Below are 20,114 nucleotides of genomic sequence, written 5' to 3'. Positions count from 1 at the left end.
CCAGTTTTCTGGGTCAGAGAAAACAGAGCTGCCTTGGGTTTTGTTGGGAAAATCTGCTGGAAATTTTGTTGGAAAAAGAAAGGATGAAAGGCAGCTGTGGAAAATTCCAGACAGTATCTCCATAATCCTTAGTGGCCCAACGCTATCATTTTTTAAGGAGATATTTTCCCTGAAATCACTTTCTTAGGCGCTCATTATGTGAGTGTAGAATTTTCGCTGTAATTTCTATTCATTAGTGCCCAGTAAAACCTGTTACAAGATGTTCTCTATTTACCAGGTTATCTTAGGAATGCAACAACTTTGACTTTTAAATTAGGACCATTTTTCACCTTTTAAGTAAAATGCTTTATACTTCTTGCTTATCTAAGAAAACCATTTCTTAAAAAAGAACCCAAACAAACTAATCTGTTAAATAATCCATTTGGGAAATAGCATACATTTTTCTATATATGTATATGTTTCTAAAGCAGGTAACTAATTCCTCTTTGAAAACATGGGATTAGAATGTTGAAGAGAAACCCATTAGAGATTTTTTTTAAAAAGTCAATGTTTAATGCTAACATTAAAGTGAAAGGGAAGGAGAGGGTTGTTAAAACTATCAAGTGGCCTATGTACTTAGTGTATCCATTTTCAAAAGAGCTAGTGCTCAATTTGCATTGCAAACCATTTTTGTACTTGAATCGCCCAGCAGGCATCTTGGTGAACGTTCCAAATAGTTGTAAAGCGGATTACCTCGTGCATCTTTGTTTTTAACAAATCCAATTTAGGAAAACAGTGCTTTCATATACGTAGGCAAGACATCTCCACAGGAAGACCGAAGGTAAGGGGACACGGCGGCGACACACAACCACCTGTAGAAACAGACCTGTAAGGTGGCCAGGCAGGGGACGAGGAGTGCTGGGACCTGGGCTGGGGCGGCCCTGCCAAGAAAGTGGCAAGCAAGTGGAGAGGCGCAGAGCAGTGGTTCTGTCATAGTTTAAAGCCAAATAGTCCTAAAAGTTTGTTTCCTGTCCCTCCCTCTGTTTTCTCCCTCTTCTGAGGCAGGGACTTCCAACTTCTGGTGGCTGTGGGGGGTTTGGTCTCTAAATAATACACCTCTCATGCCATGTCTTGATCTTTAGTTCTTGAAATCGTGCTAACTTCCACCGCCCCAGCCGCCCCGTAGTTAAACCGACTTATTTAGCACGATAGTCTGTTAATGTCCTGACCGGGTAGGTGTCTAATTGAGCTGCATAATAAAGTGATTCTTTTTCTGCACAAGTGTTTTTGTTCTAACTGGAGATTCTTTGTTTTTTACTTGAGTAATTCACCCCAACACTGCCGATTTTCTCCTGCTGTCCACATCTCAGGTACATCGCTGTTGTATGAGTTTCATCTCAGGTGGCTCTCCTGGACCTCTGACTAGCTGTGTCTGTTGCACACAGGTCACCTCCACCCGGAGAGTCCTTTCGCTCACCCATGTTCACCTCTTTTTTTAAAATAAGCTCGCTCCTTCCTTTAGTGCACATCCCCAGCAGCTTCACGGCGAAGGGTACGCAGACTAAACATCTGAAAATACCTTTGATCTTCATCTATGCTCAGTTAATAGTTTGGATGTAAACTCTCGGTTGGAAAACATTTTCCCTTCAGAATTTGAAGCATTGTTTCATCACTCCCAGGGTGGTTGTGAGAAAAGCTAGTGAAACTTTTAGGATCTTCTTGGTTCCCAAGGTTCTGAAGTTTCACTGTTAATGGAAATTAGGTGGGTGTGTGGCACTGGGCACCTGATGGCATGGACCCTTTCGATCTGGCACTGCATGTCACTGAGTACCAGGCAATCTTGGATTCTGATTTTTATTTCCTGCCCTCTGCTGTCTCGGGAACTCCCCAGTTATTCAGATATTGGGTCTCCTGCACTGATCCTCTAGTTTTCCCATCTCTTTTTCCCTATTTTCCCCCTCTGACTTTTTATTCAACTTTATCTTCGAACCCTTTTGTTGGTTTTTCATTTTTGAGTTCTTTTTTTTTGTCCTCAGGTGTCCCTTGTTTTTTAAAAAAATATATCCTGTTTGGTTTCATGGTTGCAATGTATTTTTCGACTCTGAAGATATTAATGACACAGTTAAGTTTTGGCCTGCATGGTCTCTATGGACATTTTTTTCTGTTTTGTTGTCTTGGACTCTCTTTTGGGTTGGAGGCTTTCCTCCGGTTCCTGGTGCTGCCTGATTGTCTGCACACGTGTAAGAATGGGGACACTCCGTGACTCAATATAGCAGTCAGCTGTGTCTTCGCTCAGGGTCACCAGGCTGATTGGCGGTGAGGAGAAGATCTTCAGGACTTGGCTGGTGGGGTTCCCAGGAGAATTCCTCCAGCCTGGGGGTTACGACCTGGCTGCCAATCCTGGGAGTTAGCTGCATGGGGAAGAGAGCTGGCCTGGGCTGGTGGGGTATGTCTCAGCTTCCTGTATAAATCTCCCTTTTATATTTCTCTTTTCCCCACAGCTGGGTTTGGTGGACCTCCGTCCAGAGACTGTCTCTATTTTATCTTTTCCAGAGAAAAGCCCTGCAGACTTCTGCTTAGGTGGGGAGGGGCAGTCACTTAGCTGGGTGGTGGGCGGGGGGAGGGAGAGCCTGGCACTCTCACCTGCTTCTCAGATTTTCAAGCTACCCTCTTTAATTTTGCTCTCCCCTGCTTCCCGAGCTACCTGGCCCTCGCGCTCTCTGCGTCTGCACAGTTCTCCCAAAACTTTGCAGTTTCCCCAACCGCCAGCTGAAGATTCAGTGTCCAGTGCCCGCCAAGTCTATGCCACCGAAACACCTGCTTTGCACCTTCCCCATTCGTAGTGCTGCTCCTTCCTCTCTCATTTTCTCCATTCTTATGGGCCTTAAAAAATTCCTTTCACAGCCGTTTTAGAGGGTTTAAGGAGACAACAAGAGTAGAAGAGGGATTCAACCCACCATCTTTTCTGGTCATTCTTCCGATGTAAAGCTGGGTTGCCAGAGAGAAGGGTGTGGACTGTAAGAGCCTTGTTCCGGCAACAAATGCTGGCCGTTTTCTAGCAGCAGGCATGGCCCTCCGTGCTGGACACTGTCGTTAACGAGGGGCTCTGCAGGCAAATGTTCTCTGGGGTTTTCAGCACAGTGGGTCATTCAAATCACAAACACACTCGATGTGGACATTTGGAGACTCCCGCCACCCCCTGGACAGAGACATTTTGAAACTGCAGCCCTTCCCTGTGGATTTGATTTCCTCTGCAGGCTTCTCCAGAACAAAGTTACAAAAATACCTCCTTATATAAGTTTTATTTTCAAACACAAAGATCTTTAATCTTCTGGTGGTGGTTTTAGGATGGTGTGAAGGGGTGTCGAATAGTTTTCCCCAAATGGAAGCCAATTCACCCAACACTATGTACGGAGAAGACATTCCTCGCCTCTCTGATTGCAGTGCCATCCCTGTCACCAGCTGAGCTCCCCTGGGTTTTTACTAAGGCATCTCGCAGACCCCTGCCCAGGATCAGGGTCTCCAGGCGAGGATTCCAACCATGGAGTTCGAAAGCACCGCCTTAGAGCATCACCCCCAGGCTGGCCTGAGGACCAGCAGCATTGGGGCCACCTGGGAGCTTGCTAGAAGATACACTTCTTGGGAGCCACGCCAGACCTGCTGAATCAAAAGCCTGGTGTGGGGGGAGTGGGGGGGGGCAGCACTGTGTTTTCACTAGGCCTCTGGGCGATTCTGATGTTGGCTGCAGTCTGAGAATCACTGAGGCCTGAGTGTGCGACGAGGCCATGCTGCTGCTATGACCACAGCACAGATGGTGGAGCTGTCTTGGCAGTTAATGGTGAGCGCTGACGCGAGCCTTGTGTTCAGCTCACTTTCTCCAGCCCTGTTTTCCTGTCTGCTGTCAGGGGATTGGTATCAGATTTGCATAAAGATGACACACACATGACAGGGTGGGAAGTCATAGCTTCACCCCCGGCTCCCGCATACTGCTAAGGGCTGAGGGCTTCTCGTGCTGTTGGAAGGGCCCAGAAGGAAGTGCTGGGCACAAGCCCCAGGGGGGGCCCTCTCCTGCCCAGGGGCCCCCTTCACTCTCTCCCGGGTTGACCTTGGTGGGCAGGACACATGCCTCTAGGCTAAGGCACTCACTGTTCTGGAGGCAAACAGGTGGTTTCCCTCACTTCCTGGGTTCTGTTGAGGGGTGGGCGGGGCCGGTTCAGAAGATGGCCCTGATCGGGATCAGGTGTGCCCACCATCATGCCCACCATCATGCCCATTTCGATCGCGGGGAAGTCTCAGCTGCTCCCGTCCTGCCTGGTGAGGCCCTCAAGACACAGCAGTGACATCGCCAGGGAAGTGGTGCTGCTCCAGCCCAGAGTCAAGTGCCACCACCCCAGAGGCTGTGGGGACCCCATCTTGGGGAATCAGGGAGGGCTTGCTGTGAACAGTCAGCTGGGACCTCCGCCCCCCCCCCCCCCCCGATGGAAGTCAGATCTGTACCTTGCAGCATTCCGCCACCTGCTTCCTCAGCACTTCCTCAGTAAGTGGCCTGCGGGCTGGGTTCCACGGTGGGGTCAAGGCTGTGACACACCCAGGGTCTCTTCCCTCTCAGGTAATGGGGGACAGGGTTTCGGGGTGCTCCCTCTGTGGTACCCGACTCCAGGATTCTGGCACAGGACTCCGAGGTACCTGAGTGTCTCCTACCTGCTTGTCCTAGGATCATCCGGGTAATTCCCGGGAAAGTTTCCCGTGAAGCTCAGGCTAAGGCCTCCTAGGGTGGACCTGAAAAATGGCCTTACCAGCTGCCCACGTGACCCCTCTCAGCAAAGTGGGAACCACGGTTCCACAATGGGCATAGGAGCTTTGGAAAAGTGGGGAGGTTGAGACCTTTGAAGGTCTATGAGTGAACCGCCTTCCTGGTCTTGATAACTCTTTCAGTCACTCACTCTCTTGTCACTCCCATGGTGACTCAGACGACTGGTTTCTTGCTCACCCAGCCAGGGTGCTAGGGTTTTGCTGCCAACTCTGGGGCCCCACCCTGGGTCGTAGGCAGCTGTGAGTGGGGTCATGATGAGGTTAGGACACCTACTTTTTTTTTTTTAATTTTTTTTATTGGGGAATATTGGGGAACAGTGTGTTTCTCCAGGGCTGGTCACCTCCAAGTCATCCTTCAATCTTAGTTGCAGGGGGCACCGCCTGCCATCCCACGTGGGAATTGAATGGGCAACCTTGTTGAGAGCTGCCCTCTAACCAACTGAGCCATCAGGCAGCCCCTCCCCCAGCTCAGCTGCAGCTCGTTGTCTTCAGTCTAGTGTGGAGGGCGCAGCTCACTGGCCCATGTAGGAATAGAATGGGCAGCCCTGCTGTTCAGCCACCTGGCCGCCCGCCAAGGACACCTACCTTCTGAAGACACCTACTTTCTTAGGTGGGCTTTGTCTTCCTGGTGCCAGCACAGACTGGTTGATAAAGGTGGACTCACATGGGTGCAGGGGTGGGGTGAGGGGCTCAGCTCCCACCTCTGGACACCCCCACGGAGTTTAAGGCCTCAGTGAGACCTAAACTTCCCTCATCTTGGAAGGAGAGCATTAGCCTGCAGATTATGGATCCTTCTAGAAACAGGCGTTGCTGGAGTAGAGGGGCGGATCTGGATAGAAACAGCTGAAAGAGTTTGCTAGAAAGTGCTTCCCTTTGGGGTAGGGCAGCACCTGGCATGTCCAAACACATGCGGGATTTTGAGAAAACAGAATTGTTTGAAAAGGCTTTATTTCCTGCTCCTGTTCTAGGGGTGCCGGCCACTCCCTTGCACGCCGATGGGGCCATGTGGGATGTTTGTGCGTTTCAACATTCCTAGTAAAACTCGAGCAGGGCGGGAGCAAACAGCGCCGGAATGGGGGACAGGGTTTCGGGGCGCTCTGGGCCTCGCCTCCCACCGCCGCCCACCTCGGCCCGCGGCCCCGGGCTGGGACGGACCGCCAGTGGGGGGCGCTTGCTGCCGCGCCGCCGTCCCCGCCCGCACAGCCGGATCCCGCCCGCAGCCGGCGCGGACACAGGCGGCGCGGACACACGGGCGGTGGCCGGAGTGGGAGCAGCGGCGGCAGGTGAGCGCGGTGGCGGCGGGATCCGGGTGGGGGAGGCGAGGCTGCCGCCCGGGCCCGAGGGAGCGCGCGTCGCGGGTCTGGGGCCCGCGCTATGCCTGCCCACCAGGTCCTCGGGCCCCGCGCCGTGGCGGGTGTCAGCCTGGGGGGTGTCTGTGGGTCCCTCGCCCAGCCGGGCCCCACCCGGGCGGAGGGCAGGCTGTAGGGCCGGCGGCTGGGCCGGCCCCTCCCCTCCCTTGGCTGCTTTCCGGGGCTCCAAGAAGGGGGATTGTGGTGGGTGGCGGCCAATTGGGACCCCAGCCCCATGGGGCCACCCCGCCTCCCTCTAGTCCTGCTTGTCTCCTGCTGAAGTCTGGGGTGGGTCTTCCCAGAGGTTCCCTCCCCTGTCCCTGTCCCCCTCCCAAGGCACTGCAGGAGACACGTCCCAGACAGGGCCCCAGCTGGCAGGAATTCCCTAACCCCACTCTCCCGACCAGAAGACTGAGACCTGGCCGAGGCTCTGTGCTCCGCCCGGGACCCTAACCCTCGGGCCATTCTCTTGCAAAGACTGTTGGCTTCCAAAGGCAGCGAGGGTCTGGTTTTCCAGTTTCCCAGACGTGGACAAGGGGGGGACGGGGGACCCCGGGGGCCAGGTCGATATATAGCTGACGCTTGAACAGCCCGGGTTTGAACTGCTGAGGTCCACTTATATGTGGATTTTTTTCAATAAATATACAGTCGGCCTCCGTATCCCCATGGTTTGTCTCTGCTTATTCAACAAACCGCCCATGGGAAATGGAAAACAGTATTTTCCATACCCGAGGTTGGGAATCCGCGGATGCGGAGGGCCGACTGCGTGTTTCGGTCTGGCTGTATGAATTGTTCTACTCCATTTTATATAAGGGACTGATACTGGTATTGGGAAGGGGGGGTCCTGGAACCAATCCCCCCAGATGCCAGATTATTGTTAAGTTTGGGGGGGTGTCAGAAGTTATACATGGATTTTCCATTGTGTGTGGGGGTGGACGCCTCTAACCCCTGCTTGTTCAAGGGTAAACTGTGGTCTGTTTAAAGTAAAAACAGCTCAAGGGGAGGGGGCTCAGTGAGGACGAGCCGGGCTTGAGGCTGGAAGCAGGCCAACCACAGCCGACAGCGAGCAGGACCGCTCACCAGTTAAAGGGGGGGTACAGGTAGGAGAGTGGGCCAGGCTGTAGCCCCTGACTTGGATTCCCACTGGGGAAACCCCACCTAAACTTTCACATTAAGGAGACAGGCAAAGGTGGCAACAGCCTGGTTGGGGCCAAGATGTGTGGCCTGGAGGTGTCCCTCATGGTTTATACCTTGGGACCCCGCTTTCAGAGGCCAGAAACTCATGTTCTTTCCAAGTCCCAGAGCCAAAGCTGGAAGTGAGTTTGGACCCATTACTAGAAGTAGAACCTTCAAGATAGGGACCACAGGTGCCCTGTGTGGTTGGACTTTGCCTAGAATGACCGGTTTTAGGTTTTGGGTCCTCATCACTTGCTGAAACCTGGTCCAGAGTGATGCTCAACAGAGGAATGAATGAATGACCAAGAAGATTGCAGTGGTTTCAGGATTGGGCAGGTAGGGGCCTTGGGCTCTGAGATGAGGAGGCCCTGGCAGTTACACAAGGGCACGTGCCCTCGTAGGACCGGGGGCAGGAGGCAGACCCCAGGTACGGTGAGGAGGCCCCACAGGAGCGGCCAGCTGGGTCTGGGGAACAGAGGTGGGCAGCCTCGTGCATGGCGAGTTGGGTCCACAGGGTGCCTTTGGAGCTTCCCCACACCCTGACAAGTGCTGAATGCTCAGGATCCTTGGGGCCAGGTCCTCTTCCCGTAGCCCTCTGTACCTCAGGCTTTCGGGAAGGGGTGCTCTTGGGCCTTTTATGGAGGAGGGCAGGGAGAGGTGGGAGCCCTCCAGTTTCTGAGGCCAGATTGCTTACAAAGCTGTGGCATGTTCTTTCTGTTGTTCGTTCCTGGGAGTTAGGGCTGGAATGATCAGCCCAGTTTACAGGTGGGAAACCTGAGGTCATCAAAGGGGTCTAGCAAGTTAGGCCTGGAGCGGGACTAGGCCTGGCCTTCCGGCCTTCCTGTGGTTTTGGAGGAATCTGTTTGAGGATATATTGGGAGCCTGACCCTACCCCAGCAGGCAGAGTCTCAAGTGGGCCTGTTAAATCCCCCCCCACCCCCTGGTCAAAACACACTGCCTGCCCACCTCTCCCTGCTATTCCTGCTCCAGTCCCTGGGGCTGCTCAGGCACTTGGTTGCTGACCCCCCCTCCTGGATCCCCTTCCTCTGTAGGGGGCACAAAGGAACTGCTGAGTGTTGGGGGGGGGGGTTGGATAGTGACTTATGTTGACTCCAGCAAGGGAGCTCGAGTGGCCTTCCTGTGCCTGGGTAGGGGCAGAGATGAGTTCCGCATGGTCACTGCCCTTCTAAGCCCACTGGCCAACAGAGGAGATAAAGTGTTTGTACCTTGTCCCCAAACACCTCTGTAGAGAGACGCTCGCACAGCAGGCCAATCTGCGCATTGGGCACTGGGGAAGGACGGGTCCTCATTGGGGTGTCTTTGGGGAATTTGTTGATAGATCATCTTATTTATTTATGCTTTCTGTATTTTCAAAATTGTCTACAGTCAGGAAGAAAAGCAAAACTTTATTCCTTTTTGGTTCTGGAAAAGTTTCAAGAACAGTTCTGCTGCTTCTGAAACTCGGAATTGGGTTTGCAGGTGGGGTCGGGAGGCCGTGGTAAACTTCTGAATTGAATCTGGTGCCCAGTGGGAAGGTCCTAGGACTCTGAGATATTTCAGTACAGATTCGCCTCAAAACCTCGCTGCCTGGCCTGGAACTCGGTCTCCTTGGCATTGTCGCCTCTCCCACTGCACTCGCTGGTATCTGTGGCTCATGATTTACTGTTGGAAAACTATCTGATGGGGGCTGGCTAGTGGGTGGATGATGGCAGCCCATCTCCGGCGGACACCAGGCCAGGGGTGATGGTGGCAAGGTTGGTGACAGCCTCTAGGCCCTGAGCCACCCACGTTTGGGAACCAATGACAGTGGCTTCCCAGGCTGATGCTCCTGGCTTGGTAGGGGCTCTGGGCCCCAGAAGAGCTAACGATGCCACATCCTTTTGGGTCCTGAGTTTGTGGGATCTGCCCTCAGGGAGGGTCCTTCTCATCTTTGCGGCCCTTTCTGCTCCCTGCTGTGAAAGCTCCATTCCCTCCCCCTCCAGCCCTTGCCTCTCCTTCTCTCTGTAAACCCTTCCCTTCCATGCAACTCCCAGCGTGTATCTTAGAACATGCTCAGCCCCTCTTGGACAGCTGACCGCAGGGGCCGCCTTTCATGCTGGTGGCCTGTGGGTCAGAGACATGACCTGGCGGCCCTTCCAACTTCAGGCTCTGGTTCTGGGCTGTGTGCCTTCCTCTGCTTTTTGGATGTGGGCATTTGGGCCTGGACTGTCACTTTAAGAGGGGGAAAAAGGAAAGGCAGGAGCTGCTGGTTCCCTGTACTGCCCTCTTTGTCCTCCAGCTTGTATAGGGGGCCCTGCAGGATGGCGTGGTGGGCACTAGGTCAGGGCCAGTGCCAGCTGAGGGGAGCTGGCAGCAGGAGGCCCAGTCCAGCCAGTATGTGCATAGGACGCCTCTCCTTCAGTGAAAAACCACCTGCTGAGTGCATGGCTGTGAGCAGCAGTCCAGCGGTTTGGGGTGGGGGATAGGGAGGTGGGGTGGGTGCAGAAAAGCGCTGTTTTCAGTTCTTAACAACAAAGGCTACTATTTGCAAGCTCCAGAGAACAGGAACACAGGCTCTGCAGGGAACCCCCTGGGCTTGAATCCCAGCTCAACATTTCCTAGCTGTGTGACTTTGGGTGAGTGTTTCAACCTCTCTGACTTCAGTTTTTCGTGTATAAAATGGAGACAATAAGAACACAAAGCTCAAAGGCCAAGGAACAGGTCCAGATTAAAGGAAAGCAAAGAAATGTGACAACCAAATGCAGTCTGTGAACTTGGGCTGAAAAATATTGAGACAGTTGATGAAATTGGAAATGGGCTGTAGATTAAAGTATTGTATCAGTGTTAAGTGTGCGCGAGGGCCCGGGGGCCTGCAGGGGACGACGAGGAGCCGGAAGCTTTGTGAGTCCAGCCAGTTGTGTCCTGTCATGTTCCCAGTCCTCCCTGCCACCCACCTGCAGCCCTAAGCGTGCACCTGGCTCTTCAGAAGGGGTGCTGGGTGGTGTGCTGACCTCCCTATGGGGAGCGTACAAGCGGAACTCACAGAGGGTCCCAGGCTGCAGTCTTCATTTTCGTTTGGTGTGTTAGGTGGGCAGTGTTCTCCTCTCTCTCTCTCAGCCTCTTCCTGTAAAATGGGGGTAGACGGCCTTCCTGGAGTGACGTCAGGACTAGAGACTGGCATGGCTGCCTGGAGCAGTGGCTCTGAGCGCATGACTGTTCACACCCCTGGTTCCCCACTGGCCTGGGCACAGGGTCAGTAGGTGCCCAGGAGGCGAAGGAATGAGCCAGTGGGTATAGGCGGTGGGGGAAGCAGGCATTGTGTCGCTGACCCTGCCGATGGGCTTTGCCGTCGCATCTCACAGAGCAGGGAACAGGTGTAGTGAAGGAGATGGGAGCAGCTCCACTTAGTGAGTTTGGTGTACGACAGATATGGAAACTGAGGCTCAGAGAGGCAGTGTGGCTCAGAGGTCCCACAGCCAGGCAGCTGCTGCCTCCTGGGCCATGGCTCTGAGCTATATCCCTGGGGAGGAGGAGAAAGTCAGCTCATTTCTTACTTTTAAACGGCTTTGTGTTAATTACAGAAATGATTCCCATTATTGAAAAATCAGAAAATTGAAGCAATAAAGTGGGAAAAATGCCAGAATTTGTGCTCTTTGAAGTTACCATTAATGTGTACATCCTCTCAGATGGCTTTTGGTTTTTTTTTTAAACACATGACAAGAAAAACGACTGAGCATCACAACTGTCCTTATTGTCACCTAAAGGGAGGTTCCATCTGTCCAGCTCGCCTCGGGCTTTGTGGGTAGAATTGTGGGATCCTCAGATATCAGGCTCACCCCACATGTGGTACACAAGGAGCTTGGCTGATTTTCTCGTCCCCTATTGCTGGTCTTTAGGTTGTTTCCAGTATTTTTGCAGTTAGAGCACTGCACTGAGTAGCTAGTAGTCTGCTGTTTGCATACATTGGGGATCTTTTCTGTAGGCTCAGTTAAGACTGGTCCAGTCCTCACTTTGTGGGGCCTGCAGACTAGATGCAGGTTTGCGGTCAGGCTGCGTCTGGGGACGTGGAGGTCTCTGGCACCAAGAGCTCTCTGGCACCGGTAAACTGCTTTGTGGTCAGAGGATGAGACGGGGAGGGGCTCCTGCGAGAGGGCTCTACCAGGAGAGGGGTTAAGATGCCAGCCCAGGCTCCTGTGAGGGCGGTGGGGGGAGGTGAAGGAGGAGGTGGCCTCTTCTCCAGGCTGGCTGATGATGGAGCCTGGAGCCTGGAGCCTGGAGCCCTGCAGCCCTGCACAGGGGCTTTCTGAGATCGAGTTTGCTAATCATGCTGGGGGGTCAGTTCAGTTTGGGAGCAGGGGTGGGGAGCTCTTTCCACCCCCACCCCGCTCCAGTGGGCAGCAGGGTTGAGGCTAGTTCTGTTGTTACCTGCTCTGAAACCCCAGATGAGTGAGTGGCCTTCCTTCTCAGGGCCCACACGCCTCATCTGTAGGAAGGAGCTGGAAACGACCCCTCGCTTGAGACTCAAATGAAACAACAGAGGCTAGAGCTCTTACCGTGGCGATGTCTCAGCATTTCAATGTGGAAAAATTAAACGTACACAAAGGAGGACAGAACAGGACAACCAGCCCCTCGTAGTCATCCCTGTGCAGCCCCGGTGTCCACTCTTGGTCAACCCGGGGTCTTCTCTACTCCCACACACTTCCCCCTCCAAACTTCCTATCACTTCATCTGTAAAAGTTGTAGGATATCTTCCTAAAAGATAAGGACTAAAAACCCAGAATATTATTCCCACACCTAACACTTAACAATATTCTGTAAGGTCATAACTACCCATTCAGTGTCCAAATTTCCACTTGTTTCAGACACATCTCTCTCTATATATGTTTAGTGTTTTTAAAGTCAAGATCCAGATGAGGTCTACGTCATGGGATTTCATGAGATTTCTCCTCTTTCATCGGTGGGATTGATATTCACTGTTCTGTGCTGTGTTTGTTTTGGGAGGTTGGGTCCCTTTTCCTATAGTGAGCGCCCATAATGTATACCACGTTCCTTACCCCCAAGCCTACAAACTGGTGTTGCATCTGGAGGCTCTGCTTCAGTTTGGATTTTTCTTTCTCCTGAGAGCACATTGGAGACAGGGCTGCACGCTTGTGCTGGGGTGTCTGCCGTGCGTGGCTGCATCTCCTTGTGTTGTGCTGGCAGCCACCGGTGTTCAGTGGCTTGAAGATGGTAGGGTTTGAATGGTCATGAAAACATTCTATGTTCACCTGGCTGCAGTGCCGCTGAGTTTGGCGTTGGGGAGAGAACTTCCAGTCTCTCAATAAGGCCATGTGTTTCCTTATTGCTTTTACTCGTTACCTTTTTAATTGCATAGTTGTGTATTTCATTAGCGAAAGCTGGAAAACAGACAGAAACGAGACCACTAATATGAAAATAAAACTGCTGAAATTCATGGTAACTCCTAAGATTTGGAGTCCATTCTTCCAGATTTTCTTGGGAACAAACAACAACGTATATGTGCACATGTGTGATGCTGAGAAGTGGAAGGGGGTGGAACTTCCTGCAGATCTGTGTGCTGCTGTTCTCACAGCTGGCACCTCCCCTTCCAGGATCTGTAGGGAGGGGCGTGGTCTCTTCCCTGCCCCTCAGTCGTTCACCTCCAGCTGGGTGTGGGAAGGACAGGCGTCCACGGGCATCCCCAGCTGCCAAGTTTTTCAAAGGAAATAAGGACTTTGGGTTGGCAGAGCAGCTCCTTTCACATCTGTTCTTTTAGGAACCTCTACTGTTGCTCAACATGCTGCCTGACCCTGGCTGCCCCTTTCCTTCTCCAAAGCCCTGGCGCCCAGGCTTGGCAGAGCCTGGGGCGTGAGTGCCAGCCCCCTGCCCGCCAGCAGACTATACCACCAACAGGATGTAGGGCTGTTCATCTCTCCTTCTGGCATTGGAACCCGGACAGGTGGCAGCCATTTAGATGTCTGCATAGGGAGACAGTAGCTGGGACGGGGGGCGGGGGGGCTGAGGTTGTTGGCCCAGATGCTGTTTACTTAGCACACGTGTTTCTCTGGAGTGGCTTTGAGGCTCACCCGTCACCACTTAGCACCGCCACTGATTAGGAGTCCGAAGGCCCTTGTTCCATCCTGGGACTTGTAACTGATGACCCCAGTGAGCCCCTTCTGCTCTGGAAACCCAGTTTCCTGCCTATTAAGTGAAGGGATGAGCCAGCCACCTCCACATGTTCCCAGCCTGGGAAGGGAGGGGACCCCAGCACACCCCCAAGCCCACAGCTGGGAAGAGGTGAAGGCAGAGGGGTTGAGGTGAGTCAATGCACTGGAATGCTGCTCCCCCCCACACCCCCCACACCCCCAGTGTGAAAAATCAATCTGGGAGGACAGTGAGTGACGGGACCACAAGTCTGTGCCTGCCTGAGCGAGGCCCTCCCAGGCGGGGTGAGCTTGAGGGGGAGTCGGGCTGCTGGCTGCACAGGGCAGGCTCTGGCTCTGTGTCTCTGTGTGCGCTCTCACGGGGAGAGGCTGGGTGCACATCCGTGTGGCAGAGATGTCGCAAAGCTGTCTTGAGTGCCTGGTGCTGGGGAGCGGTGGGTCTGATGGAAGAGAAGCGCGGGCTACAGTGAGAATGAGTCAGTCCGGTGGTGCCTGGGGCTGGGGGACCCGCTTCCAAGGCGCCTCAGTCACGTGGGTGGCACGGTGGTGCTGGTGGTTGGCAGGGACCTCGCCACAGGGCTGCTTGCGTGTGCTCACAACATGGTGGCTGGCTTTCCCTGCCCGAGTGATCCGAGAGGGAAGCCTCCATGTCTTCCTTGACCTCACACGTCACACGCTGTGTTTCTGCAACATTCTGTTGGTTATCTAGGTCGTGTGGGAGGGGGCTGTGCAAGGGCGTGAACACCAAGAGGCCAGGTCGTTGGAGGCTGGTTACCACAGTGCAAAGATGGCGCCAGCAGCTCCCAGCTCACACCCTACCAGTCTAGGGAAATGAGAACATTTCCCCCCAACACACTTTAAACAAAAGTCCCAGGACTGAATCTCACTGGACCACTTTGAGTCCTGTGCCCATTCCTCAATGGACACTGGTCATGGGCCCACTCTGGAGGGCCGGTTCCCCATAGGAGTAGGGAGCTGTCACCAGCGCGGAAGCAGGATAACAGTGTCTTCTATAGAGAGGCCTGTGGCACCGTGGTTCAGAGGAGGTGATGACGGGGCCCTGGGGAAGGCTTCCTGGAAGAGGTGGCATTTGTATTTGTCTTGGCAGGATAAGTACCATGTTTCCCCGAAAATAAGACCGGGTCTTATATTCTTGCTTCAAAAGACGCATTAGGGCTTTTGTTCAGGGGATGTCATCCTGAAACATCATGCTAGGGCTTATTTTCCAGTTAGGTCTTATTCTCAGGGAAACACAGTAGCGTTTTGACTATTCCGGGTGGCAGAAAGACCTGAGCCAAAGCATGGAAGAGGGAGGCAGCGGGATAGTGGGGGCGGGGACATTGGGATGGAAAGATGAGGAGGAAGAGCGGGGACATGGGTCAGGAAGCCCAGTGAAGCCATGGAAGGCCTTGGACCAGGGCAGGCACGCAGCAGGGCCAGGAACTTGGGTTTGGAACCGAGAGAACATCCTCTGTCTGGCCTCCCTTGCCTCCGGCTTTAACTGAGCACTTACTATGTGCCTCACGCACGTTTCTCACTTAACCCTCACAGCCTCCCAAGCAGTTGGGTGACATTGTCCTGACTTTTACCGATGGGCTCCCTGAGCTGCCGAGATCACTAACTCGGCCAAGATCACTTGATGGGGCTCTGACTCCAGCGCTCTCAAGCCTCTCCATCCCACTCAGACGAGGGGCTGGGTCGCGGGGGGTGGTGAGTCGCCAGCCTGACGCTCAGACCTTTTCTCAGGTGTGCTGAGCCCCCAACACTCCGTAAGGGAAAGAAAGAGATGAGGTGACGGTAGTGTAGATGGTTATTCCCCTGCTCACGCCCCTTCCCAGAAAACTGCCTGCCTGGCGTTCACAACGCACTGGGGTCCTGTGGGGTTTCTTCCCAAGGGGGAAGGGCTAGCCATCTGGGTTTGCTGAGTGGGGCCAAGCTGTTTGCTCAGAGCTTGGCATAATTTGTCCCTTGGCCGCCTACCTTGTTTTGGGTGCAGTTTTATTCCTATTTGCCCACTGTTGCATGGCCTTGCCACTCTCTGCTGCCTGTGGCTGCCATGCACTAATCAGAGATTGGCCAGGCCATCTTTTTGGTCTGGGGCACCCCATCTTGGGTCCGTGCCTCCAGGGAGACCCCGAATCTTCCCCAGGTAGATGAGGTCTCTCTCCCCTGGGCTCCGGATTATGTATCTTTACTCATTGGTGCTTCTCCCAGATCTCTGTGCTATACCATCTTAACCTGGTGAGCATGTCTTAACCTGGGGCTTGGATGACAGGGGCTGTGTCCAAGTCATGTCAGTGTCCCCAGCACCCAGGAGGCCGGGTGTTGCTGAGTGGGACAGGAAAGGGTCAGGCTGTGCGTTGTGCCCTGGCGCCGTGAGGAGCAGAAACCAGTCTTCCCTGTCTGCTGCTGAGGGAGCCTGAGGTTGTCCCAGCTTTGGGTATGTTGGTCCAGCAGGTTTGGGAGCATTGAGTGCCAGGGCTCAGACACCTTGGGGGAGAGCAGCCTGCCAAGGAGGGTGGCGTGGGATGTGGGGCAGCCCACTCCCTAGGAATGCCCGTCCTCACTCCCAGGAGGGGCACGGTGTGCGTGGTGGAGAGCACGGGACAGAGTCACGTAGACCTGACACTGAACCCTGGCTCTGCCTTTTCTTAGCTGTGTGTGCTGCAGTGAGTAAGTGGCCTCTCTGAGCCTAGCTTTCTCTTCTGTAGAAGGGGGGTGACAGCAGGCCCCTCCGCACGAGGCTGTGCACACTGCCAGTCAGTGTCTACATGCCAACCACAGAGTCCATCAGCCTGTGGGCACAGGTCCTGCCTGCGGGGCCCCTGCCGTCGGTGTGAGGGGTGCAGCAGGTCAGCAGGAAGGAGTCTGACCACTGCCTCCACTGAGGAATTTGCTGGAAGAGAGGCCTGGGGAGGGCAGGAGGTGTTAGCTGGGATCATTGGGCCCTGTTCCCCACTTTGTTATTAAACGGTACAGTTTACTGTCAGGATCAAAGGTAGAAAATGATCCCAGGACCCCAAATGCATGCTCAGAAGGGCCCCTTGAGGACCAGGACGGGGTTCCCCTCTCTCTTGGGAGGTTTCTGCTCTTTGCTCTCCAACCGTTCCTAGTCGGCTGTCTCACCACTATGCTCCCCATGAACCCAATGGGGAAACTGAGGCCTGGCAAAGCAGAAGGGGAGCTGGGATTTGATTCCTGACCTCATGGGGCCCAGGGCTGCCCAGGTTCTCTGGGGGCGTCCAGCTTGGCCTGGCCCTAGCATGGGGCAGCTGCAGTGGACAGGCAGCAGGCTAGATTGGAGACCTTCAACCTCTCAGAGATGGATGAGGCCCCCGACGATGTGGGTGGGGAAACTGAGGCGTACGGCCTGTGTGTGAGTGGCAGAGCCAGGCCGAGGCTCTGTGCCAGGCTGCTCTCACCAGTAATTGCTCAGTGCCATGCATTTACTCTCTGCCTCCAACTGTCATCTTGGGGCTTTTAATGGAGGTTTTTGGTGCTTGTTTTATTTTTACATTTTGAAAATTGTTCCAGCGTAAAGCTCCCAATTTCCATGAAGTCATTGGAACCGGGAGCCTGGTCTGACAGCTCCCCCCACTCCTGTTGAGGGCTTTGCTGTGGCTGGGAGAGGGGCCCAGAGCACCCCGAGTGGCGCTGAGCTAAGGTTCAGCATTAGCCTCTGCCGCCCCCGCCTGAGCCGCCTGCCCACCGGAACAGGAAGCGGTGGGTCCCAGATGTCACTCACTCTCGTTAGGTAGCGGACGGAAGGAGCCTTCACATGTGTGAAACTGGATGCTGGCCAAGGAGGGGCCGGCGAAAGTTGGGCCACCTCCAAGCCGCCTCAGACCCTGGCCCCGCTGCCGAGGGGCTCTCTAGGAGAGCCAGGTAAAGCGGGCTGTGGGGACAGGATGCCATCTGTCCTGGCTGCCTGGGCCTGAGGGGACTTCTGGACAGCACCCCCTATCAGGCAGGCCTGACCTGGTAGGGGGTGGACTAGGTCTGGGCTGGGGGTGGGGGAGGCTCTCAGAGCCTCCTGGGCAGATATCTGGGTATGGCAGCCCCTGGATAAAGGACCAGAGACAACTTGTCACCTTCGCAGCGTGACAGGAAGGTGCCGTCATTACTGCAGTGTTATGCACTTGGCCTGTTGCATCTAGAATTCTGTGAACTACAGACTCTCAGATGTCCACATTTCTTTTCAAGGTTGTAATTTTACATCTACAAGTACACTCAACTTTCTCAATGACAGTAAAAATTAGCAAGGGAAGGGCAATTGAATTTATTTTATTAAGTTAAAAAAAATAAACAAAACCCAAACTCTAGAAGTGATGCCAAGAGCCAGAGGACCAAGATGCCTCAAGAAAACGGAATTGTCTCCCTTCCCCTCCAACCCCTCCTAACACAAGGCCCCGAGACCAACGTGGGCCAATGGGAGGGGTCCTTCTGGGTCTCTGCATGCTAATCAAGCACGTGCTCGCAGACACGGGGAGAAGCAGAAGCCTCTTTGCCCTGTGACTACATGGTGTTCAGGACAGCTGGCACTGCGAGCCTCCTCCCTGGAGGGGAGGGGGAAGCAGACTGCTGGGCTGGTCTCTGAGTGACAGGCCCCTGGTCCCGAGGCCTGGACAGGCACCTGGCGTATGGGCTGGCTCTGCCTGGAATGGTTGTGTGGCCGAGGGCTGTCACTAGCTCTTGCTTGGTCCAGCCGTGCAGGTGGGCAATGTGAGGGGTGGCTGGACTCGCCTTTCTCAGAGTGGCGGCGCTGCTCCCCTGGGGGCCCTGGGGGGCTTTCAGCCTGGATGTGGATGAACGTGTTTAAAATTTGTTAGGTATTTATTTAACATGTTTCAGAAGAAAAACATCTGTAAATAGGACCTTGAATCTGTGACTTCATGAGTGTAGTTGGGCCTCAGACGAGGCTAAAGAAGATACTGGAATGAAAAGTGAGACCGAAGAGGAAATGTAAAGGGATGGGGTCTGCAGGAAATGCGGCGTCTGCCCGGGGCTGCGTCTGCGGGGGGCGCCGTCTGGGAGCCCTTCCTGACCAGGCTGCCCGGCTCCCCACCTCCACCTGGGCCCTGCGCTTTCTGGGGTTTTCCTGTGGCTCTGGGTGTGAGGTGTGGGTGTGGAGGCGGAGACGCTCTCAGATTGTTCCCTATTCTGGAACAATCAGTGGCACTTTATGGAAAAGAAGTGGCTGTTTACTGGTGGCCATTTTCTGGGGGTGGGGGCGAGGGGTGGTCTTGCAGGGACTCTGTGCCAGGAGTGGGCCCTACCAGAATGGGGTCGGTACACGGAGCAGTGGACTGGGGCAGGAGTGTGGCCTCCAAACAAGTCACAGGTGCTTTTCAAAGGTCCAACTTGATGTCACTTTGGGGACATGGATCCCCCTTTACAGTTTGTAACAATTGGTTTAACCCGTTCTCTGCCTCTCTCACGCCCCTGTAGTGGGTGTCACTGCCCCCAGTTTGCAGAGAAGACAGCGGCCCAGCGGGGCACTGCCTTATCCTGGGTCACATAGCCAGCTGGGGCCTAGGGGCGTCCGCTCGCACACACTGCCTGTCATGGAGAGCTGCCATGTTTGAGGTGTGGTGTTGGTTTGGGATGCTGAGCCCGTCTGTGGGGAGGCTGATGGGACAGGGTTGAACAGGGGCTCTGGGTGGCTTTGGGGGATGAATGAGGTGGGGAGGGGCTTCACTGGCAGAGTGAGGAATCAGATTCCTCTGAGGGAGCCCCTGGCTGGGCCTGGCCTGACCCATGTTCTGCACCCACTGCGAGTGGCTGGGCAGTCAGGGCTGTGCACTGGGCTGCTGCCTCCGCTGGGAGGTGGATGAATCGGCCTTTTGGGTTTCCCATGACTTGCCATCCGCCACCACCGGGGATCATCCAGAGGTGGCTGGTGGCCTCAGCGCCGTCCCTCACCACCTCCCTCCTCCTGTCCTGGAGGGAGGTGGTGCGGGGCGCCTCCACATTGAGCTGGTGGCAGCTCCCCATAGCCTGCTGCCCAGGCAGAGGGCAATGCTTAACCCGCTGGGAGAGTTCGGGGCCTCTGAGGTTAGCAGGCAGAGCGGGTCACACTTGACGCCTGGATCAGAGTGGCTGAGTCTGGCCTTTTGTGGGGTCAGGTTTCAGAGGTTGGGAGAGAAGTGCTGATGGTGGACCTTTTGGGCGTTTACTGTGTTTAAAAAGACTTCTGTAGCCAAGAGCTGGGAGTAAGTGTAGGTCAGTGAACGAGACCACCGCGTCTGAACAGCAGCCGGAGAAGCAGGGGTCTCCGGGAGGCCGTCGGGTCCGCCCCTGCCTCTGAGCAGAGCTGGAGGATGCTCAGGTCGTGGTCTGGGCTCAAGCCCCACTCTGCCCCGCCCAGCAGTGTGAGAAGTGAGCAAGGGACTGAGCGGCTTCTTGCATCTGTGAGGTAGGTTGTTCCTGGCACCCTGTGTGACAGGTGGACGGTCATAGGATCAGACGAGGGGATGCAAGTGCTGGAGGTCATTGTCATCGCTGTCATGTGGCTGGTGTGGGAATCTGCTGTCCGTCCTGCCTTGGGTGGGAGCGTGGACATGTCGACAGCCATCAGTGTCCAGCTTGACCTGCCATTGTGCACAATTTCACAACCGGCCACGTCATGGCCGGAGTGTCTCCCAGTCGTGGGCGCAGA

At 54.6% G+C, this 20,114-nt stretch overlaps 1 protein-coding gene across 5 annotated transcripts in view; it reads left to right on the top strand.

Annotated features, from left to right (window-relative positions):
* Nucleotides 1-444: 444 nt before the first annotated feature.
* ADCY7 (adenylate cyclase 7) overlaps nt 445-20,114 on the top strand; it is a 59,379-nt gene continuing 39,709 nt past the window's right edge. For 2 of the 5 annotated variants that reach the window (XM_074314922.1, XM_074314916.1), the window contains exon 1: nt 5,849-6,074. The gene's annotated coding sequence lies outside the window, so the exon portion shown is untranslated. Of the gene's footprint in view, nt 821-4,493; nt 4,517-5,848; nt 6,075-17,050; nt 17,342-20,114 lie in introns of those variants that run through there. The other 3 variants (XM_074314918.1, XM_074314919.1, XM_074314917.1) reach the window with 3 other exon arrangements.

The sequence above is a fragment of the Rhinolophus sinicus genome, linkage group LG11 (genome assembly GCF_036562045.2).
Source record: "Rhinolophus sinicus isolate RSC01 linkage group LG11, ASM3656204v1, whole genome shotgun sequence".
Taxonomy (NCBI): domain Eukaryota; kingdom Metazoa; phylum Chordata; class Mammalia; order Chiroptera; family Rhinolophidae; genus Rhinolophus; species Rhinolophus sinicus.
This window is presented reverse-complemented; position numbering and strand designations above follow the sequence as displayed.